Here is a 7,898-nt window from a genome sequence, read left to right as displayed (position 1 = left end):
TTACCTTTATTATGGATGCCTGATGATGATGAAGAAGAAGAAGAAGAAGGAGGTTTCATAGTTTACACTGATATCCTGCCCTTCCTCCAAGGCAATGTATAAGTTTCCCCCCACCACACATACACACATTTTATCCAGACCTCTGGTTAGGCTGAGAGACAGTAACTGGCCCAAAGTCATCCAGTGAGCTTCATGAATGACTAGGATTTGAACCTTGGCCTGCCTGGTTCTAGTTTGACATTTTAACCACTGTACTATCCTGGCTCTCTAATTTTTCACTGTTCATCCCACCCCACCCCATTCCCTTCCCCTGCCCCCATAGGGTCACATCCAGAATTTAGACCATAGTTAGAGCTATTCTACATGAGGCATTTACTGTGTGCATTTATTCCTTACTCACGGTTGTTTACAGGTTCTTTAGACAATGTCATGGTCCTCCAGTTTCATGTCTGTTTTTTAACAGCACTTCCCTGGGATTTTTTTGAGTGGGGAAAATGGGGCTTTATTTCTAAAAGTGAAAGAAAAGCTATTTTCCAGCTTATATAATTGTGACATTCTGCTATAGCACAAGTTACCTAGAGGTTATGTAGTGGAAAAGCAGGAAAGGAGAAGCTCTTTGTGTAGAGCTTGGATCTCAATCCTGCAACAAAACCAAAAGTAGATACAGCCTTGTGTAGAAAAGCTCTTAGAGTTGCAATTTCTCCCCTTGGAACTTGGCTTTGAAAAATAGCTGCCACCGTGTTGATCCTGGTCACTATGAATCCAAACTGTTCAGGAGCAGCACCCTGTCAGATTTTAGCAATAGGTTTTAGTACAGATGATGTCTTACACTTCAGACCCTGCAAAGATACCATTCTGTTGTTGCTGAACTCAGTCCTCCAAGTGCTGTTACTTATGTAGCCAAAATGGCACCATCCATGCACAAGAGGGAAATGTCAGTAGACTTGGGGAAAATGCTTGATCAGCAGAAAATGTTCAGGAGGGGGAAAAAAACTTACATCCCACTGAGGACTGAGCATGCTCAGTGGGCAGAGAATGCTGACTGTAGTGGTAGGGGAAGGGACCTTGGAATGGAATATCCTGGAAGAGGTCATGAGTGGCTGGCTGGGTGACTAGAACACTGAACGTGAGCACTCCACATGCAACATTTGGTTGCAGGTCTCACGAGTCCCCTGGACTGCAAGGAGGTCAAATCAGTCCATCCTAAAGGAAATCAACCCTGAGCGCTCATTGGAAGGACAGATACTGAAGCTGAAGCTCAAATATTTTGGCCACCTAATGCGAAGAGAAAACTCCCTGGAAAAGACCCTGATGCTGGGAAAGGCTGAAGGCAAAAGGAGAAGGGGACGGCAGAGGATGAGTTGGCTAGATAGCATCACCAACGCAATGAATATGGACTTGAGCACGCTCCGGGAGAGAGCGCAGGACAGGAAGGCCTGGCGTGCTATGGTCCATGGGGTCACGAAGAGTCGGACAAGACTGAATGACTGAACAACAACAACAACTCACTTGTTTTGAAGGACTACACGGGCCTTCCCCAACCTGGCGCCCTTCAGTTGTTTTGAATGAGAACTCCCAGCATTCCCAACAATTGGCCATGCTGTCTGATGGAAGCTGAACATCTGGAGGTCACCAGGTGGGATACTGCTTTTTTATCGTGAACTACCACTCCTACTGTTTTAATTATGAATTCACCGTTTGCTGGAAAGCCTGGCTTTATGGAGGGTGGATGTTGGGGAGTAAAACCTGGCAGGCTCAGATAAGATGCCCTCTGTTTACTTCTAATGGTGGGAAAATGCTTAGCGGTGGTTTGTGGGCCGTTAAAAGTGACCGTTAGTAGCGTCTCAGTGCACGCGATAGGACAGTCTTCCTTATCTCCAGAGCACATTAGTATGGCAATGAAAGTCCTGTACGCTGGGTTATGAAAACACCTGCTGCAGAAGCAAGGAGACATGTCATTTCCTTCCCCTCAGCACTCGAAATGGTTTGTTTTGACTTTCAGGGCAGTGGAGGTGATGAGCAACGCAAATGCTTCTGAGCTCTTCAAAAACAATGGTAAGAACATTTGGTTCATAGTACTTTATAGCCAAACCACAAGCCTTGAAGAAGAAGAAAAAAACAAATTACTTCTTTTTTTCTGCCTTTACTGACAACCAACATACAGAGAGAGAGAGGGGGAGAGAGAGAGAGAGAGAGAGAGAGAGATTTAGTTCTAAGCACTAAAATAGCACTAATTCTGATCCAGCACCAATGGTGCTCTTCCCCACCCCCACCCCTAATATTTGGTGAGAGTTTTGGTGGCATCCCTGTGTCAAACGTAACATCTAATTCTGTCCTTGGAACTGCTTATAGGAACCTTGAAGGTACTGCAGCAGTGTTAAAAGTCAATAAAAGAAACACAAAGCCCAGTTTAAGGTGCAATCTGATACATGTGCAGATGGAAAAGAGTCTTACAGCTCCCAGCACTCCAACCAGCATGGCTGGCTGGGGAATGCTGGGCACTGTAGGCCTTCTTTCCATCTGAATGTGCATAGCATTACACCCTAAGATTGTTTTATTCTAAGGCTGCAATTCCATTTACTTGGAAGAAGGAGCTCACTTACACATTGCCGATAGTTATGATAACAGCATTCCAGAGACACATTCCGACTCCCCCAGGGTGATAGCATCAAACAGAACTTACTGTGCCATTTGGGGCCTTGAAATTATGAGTTTCCCCAGGCCCCAATTCATAATGTAATGGACAGATGTAATGAGGACAGGGACACTCACTATGTGATGAACTGGATTCCTGCAGTAAACCTGCTTCACCATATGGCCATGTGTGTACGTGGGAAAAACCATATGGAAATGTCAGAAAACAATGTTTAGGGTAGTTCTGAACCTCTTTAAACTCAGCAGGGCAATTCTAAATAAACATGCATAGCACAGGGCTGAATTGTGTATTAAAATATTGAATGGAACACAGTCCTGCCACCACTTTCCTAGTGAAGGAAATGGAATACCCCCCGGCTGTTATCATGCTGTGCCCTGGCTGGCTGTAACTCATTTTTTAATCCCTAAACTAAAAGACTATCTCTCTAAAAGGAGAAACCAGCGAGACAAATTATCTTGTGGCTAGCCAATCTTCCATTTCCCATAAAATCAGCTTTGAACTGATGGTTCTCAGCGGACTAGTGGACTTTCAGTTGCGGGGGGGGGGGGAGGGAAATCCTGAAAGAAAAAGTACTTTGCCATCCATTATGAGGCACAAAAAGCCCCTTTGAGCTCCATCCCAATAGTTAGGAGATATTTGACGAGTTGCTGTTACTATCCTCGAGGTTACACAAGATTTTTAAAGAGCAGCTTTATATTGATGAAAAGGGGAGCTTAAGATGCTCTTTATGATAATACTGCAAAGGGGTGACTGGAAATAATGTATCACGCTGACTCAAAACAGACACCGTGTGTTAGAGTGAAAGGGTGAAAATATTCAGAGCAAGCAAAGACCTATTGTCATTACTGGGAAGCCAGATCATTAGAATCAGAGATATGGAAACTCTTGTCTTGTCATTTCAATAAGTTTGACTGGTGGCTTAGAATGTCCATATATTCTGGGGGACAAGAAGGGAAGGAAGCAACCTAGTCTAGCCTTATTTGGATGTTCTAACTGACAGCATTTTATTATTATTATTATTATTATTATTATTATTATTTCTTAGACACCTTTCTCAGAAATAGACTCAAGGTGTCTTACTACAGGGATTAAAACATACCAAAATTTGAAACAATTCTGAACACCAAAATCAATTAACAATAAAATACCAAGTCCCAATAAAACAACTAAGGTCACGATCCTATAGGGATAGACGACCGCCTCCGAACTTGGAGGTGGCCAAATATCCTATGCAGGGCAGGTGGAGCGCGGAGGGGATCTTCTCCGTGCTCTGGCTGCCCTGCATTGCGGCTAGACAGCTGATTTCAGCTGTCTAGCCAGGACACCGTGGAGTGGGGTGGGGGGAGGCCGGATGGCACATAGGAAGCATCATAATGGCACTTCTGCCATACCCTCCCCGCCCAGGAATGCCCCCTTTTCAACCGCTCTGTACTGCTCTTACGAGCATGGAGCTGGGGATGAACAGTGCCATCCACAAGGTGGTGGGGGATGGGCAGGGAGTTGGGTTTCTGGGAACTGACCTCGGAACACTGGCTCCGAGCTCATTTCCCAGAAAAGGAAAAATCCTATGGCTGTCTAGTCGCAGTCTAGCAGCCATAGGATTGCTTCCTAAATTAAGAAACCCATCATATGTCGCCAAATGGCTGGGAGTAGAGAAATTTCTTAATCTGGGGGCAAAAAGATGACATTGTTGGTGCCAGGCAAACCTCACTGAAAAGAATATTCCACAGTTGGAGGGCCATCACTGAAAAGGCCCTCTCCCTTGTTGCTGTCCTCCAAACCTCCCTCAGGGCAGCACCTCAGATTATAATCATGTCGAGTGGGGGAGCAAGGACCATGTCCATTGGGCCCACCCCAGTCATTGTGTTCCCTGCTGCCCTTCCCACCCCCTGTCCATATGTGCAGCGGAAGGTCTGATGAGTGGAGTCTGCTATACATGCTATGTGATTCAGAATGTACATTGCATGTTACCTGAGGTATTTGTTGGTGGGGACAGGTGCATGCCTCCTCTTTTACCATTTGAAAGGGTGATTGTATCACCTGGACCAACGTGTTTTATATAAATACTGCTCAGGCCCACTTGACAATTAGATGACTTCCTCTTAAAAGTCATACACTGTCTTTGAAGTACATGCAAACTGCCACCATTTTGTCACATCTCTGAAAAGGGCCCATTATCTTCGAGCAAGGTTGTGGAATGACAGCCTTGAGATCAGTTACAATTTTGAATGGATTTTTTTTTTAAAAAATAGAAGTGTCTCCTGTTGAACTGAGGCTATTGTGTGGTGTCATGGGGGGCATGGAGAGTGTAATACAGGCCAAAGTATTCTTTGGTGGCCAAGAACAAACGTGGTGGGTGAGTAATGTAATTACTCCAGCTTTAAAGGTTTATAAGGCAAAATGATGTGGAATCTGGGGAATGTGCATGTGTCTATAAAACAGCATCTCCAGAGATAATTCAAAACAAATTTTGGAGGAACGTGGAGGGGTTCCAAATACTCCTGTGCTTTTTTTTTTAGAGCTGTGGTGGAAAGTAGTCCATTCTTGCTAATGCCCTTGTTTGCTTTCTGGAGTATTGACTAAAGCTTCATCTTATCAAGTCTCATAGTCTCCCAAAATGGTGTCTGTTGGAATAACTGGGGAAAAGTTACACCTAATAAATCCTGGGGTGTCACATTGTTAAGCCTGTAGGTTTTCTCTCCCCTATCTGCTGTGACAGGAATTAAGCACTGCCAGATACCAAGTCCAAATCAATTTATGAAGAAAGTAGGGAGAATGTAACAGTTCACCTACGGCACTCTTCTCTGTACCCCTCCTCCCCTCCATGTTCCCCTTGCTTTATACTTCTTGCTCTTAGAATACTGTATAGATTTTTTTTCAGACTTGCATATATTTATTTGTTGTTATTATCAGTCAGGATTGTGGCCTAAAGCAAACACTCTTCATACTCATGAAGCAAAGAGAAAGAAAGCTGGTTTGGGTATACTCAGTCTGATATACAATTCCATGAAGAAGAACATCTACGCATCTCCCAACACATATTCTGCAAGACATTTAGTGAGTATTAACCTCTAAATCTTTGGGATGCCAAGGGTTTATTTAAGAAAAACAGGTAAGGGCAGGCCTGGAGTCATGGGTAGGCATGGTTGGGCACCTGCTAAGGGCCCACACTCCAGTGGGGATCCACTGACAAAAGTTTCCTGGAGTGTCTCCTCTCTTCTTGATATGCAACCGGCTTGTTCACTTGCCTCTTGCTCTGGCTCGGACAAGGGTGGTGGTGGTGAGAAGGAGAAGACGCAGATGCTGCTCTCTGCTTGCTCACTGGCTGGCTGTCAAGCACAAGACGAAGATGGAGCTACCACTAAATACATTTTAATAAAATAACCAATCTGAAATACAAAATGTAAAAAGTAGTTATAAATAATTATCTGACAAACCCTATAAAATTATACCAAATTGGAAAATGGACCGTTCCAAAGCTTGTTTAACATTCCTGATTCAAAATAATCATATAGTAGATTATACTAATATACATCAACCTGTCCTGGATGTGTTTCAACCCCAAGGCTCTTCCTCAGTGGGATAAAAAGTGTTACCATAACTATAATGCCCAAAGATTCAGTTTTGTTGAATTAATTTTCAAAATTGGACCTGCAAGGGAAAAAAAAAACAAAAACAAAGATAACAGGTTGCAGTCACCCTTTGCCGCTTTCATTAAATTAAACACACAAATTTCAACTGATAAAGATATGTTTACCAGAAAATCACTCTTGTATAGCTTGTCTATTTCGTCTACTTTGGTCAGTTACTGGATACAACAGGAAGCAAAGGGAGGAAAACCATTCCCTTCTATCTCTGAAGCATATACAGAATGCAAAAACATTCCATATTAATTGTCTGTAAATGGCTTGGCCAAAGACCAAATAATCCAGAAGCATTCCAAATAAAAATATTCTTGCCACAACCAATGGTATAATTTTATCGAGTTTGTCAGATAATTAAATTTTTATAACTACTTTTTATACTTCATATTACAGATCTGTTATTTTATTAACATGTATTTAATGGTAGCTCCATCTTAGGCTTGCACTTCATACGTTTTCTTAAACCCATTTTGCTTTGTGTATTGATTTTGGTTTAAAATAAGACCTTTATTAATATTTGTCTCTGTCAAGCAAGCAAGTGGTATCAATGATGGGAAAGAGGATGAGGAGCAGTAGCAGCCAGTTGGCAATTACAGAGAGAAGCTAGACTCATTGAAAGAGGGGCCCATTGAGGGCATCTTGCCCAAGGGCCCTCAAAAACCTGGAGGTGGCACTGGGTAAGGCCACATGTTTGCAAGCATCAGAAACAACAAGGTCATCATGAATGTAATCCCAAACCAGTACAACCAATACAGCCACATGGCCTATTGCACAGTTCCTTCCTACATCACTCTTGGCCAGCCAGAAGAGAAGAACCCACAGTATTGGCACTGCCCATGTGTTTCCTTCATATATGCATCCCTAGAGAGGCACAGGGTCACAACATGGGGAATCAGTGCCCACTATAAGTAAGTGCATGGATCTATCTATCAGTTGGTAATTATTATGGATTAAGTAGCTATACAAAGGATGTGATTAGGGATGTACGAAAATTCTGCCACGGATCTCGGAGAGGCCGAATGCCAGCGCATTCTCCCCCCCGAAATCGGTGGCGGAATGGCCTGCCCCCCCCCCAGGACAAGACTTACCTTGGGCGGATCTTCCTGGCGGCAGCGGCGGCTGCAGCGGCGGCTCCAGTGGCGGCTGCAGTGCGGTGGCAGCGGCAGCCGGTCTTCTGACCGGCCGCCGCCGCCGCCATTTCCAGTTTTTTTTTTAAAAAAAGTGATAGGCTGCGTAAAGATTTACGTAGCCTATCACAGCTAGGTTTTTTAAAAAAACCATGATAGGCTACGTAAATGTTTACATAGCCTATCATGTCTGACTTAAAAAAACAACAACAACGCGCGTACGCAAATTGCCGATATACTCAAGACTCATGGTGCTTTTTGCATATACGTCTATGTGTTCATAGACTTCCAATCACCATGTTTTTTAAAAACATGGTGATCACAGCGGAGGAACCAGTGAGCAGAGCAGGGGCTGGGCGGATGTCCAGAGAACCCGGACAGACGAGCGTGGGTTCTTCTCACATCTCTAATTAACACCATCAGAATGATCTTTGTCTCTGAAATACAGCCATTTTTCTCCAGTTATTCAGT

At 43.7% G+C, this 7,898-nt stretch overlaps 1 long non-coding RNA gene across 17 annotated transcripts in view; it reads left to right on the top strand.

Moving 5' to 3' along the window:
• The first annotated feature begins 1,747 nt into the window (after positions 1 to 1,747).
• The window catches only part of LOC146358578 (uncharacterized), a 31,810-nt gene continuing 25,659 nt past the window's right edge, over positions 1,748 to 7,898 (top strand). For 3 of the 17 annotated variants that reach the window (XR_014785086.1, XR_014785081.1, XR_014785059.1), the window contains exons 1-2: positions 1,855 to 2,055; positions 5,570 to 5,713. This is a non-coding gene — a long non-coding RNA (uncharacterized LOC146358578). Of the gene's footprint in view, positions 2,056 to 5,569; positions 5,714 to 7,898 lie in introns of all 17 variants that reach the window. The other 14 variants (XR_014785068.1, XR_014785073.1, XR_014785070.1 and 11 more) reach the window with 10 other exon arrangements.

This window comes from Heloderma suspectum, chromosome 1 (genome assembly GCF_057233095.1).
Source record: "Heloderma suspectum isolate Gila_16-S chromosome 1, 16-S_ref, whole genome shotgun sequence".
Taxonomy (NCBI): Eukaryota; Metazoa; Chordata; class Lepidosauria; order Squamata; family Helodermatidae; genus Heloderma; species Heloderma suspectum.
The sequence above is the reverse complement of the archived record's forward strand: the minus strand, read 5'-3'. Positions and strand labels throughout refer to the sequence as shown.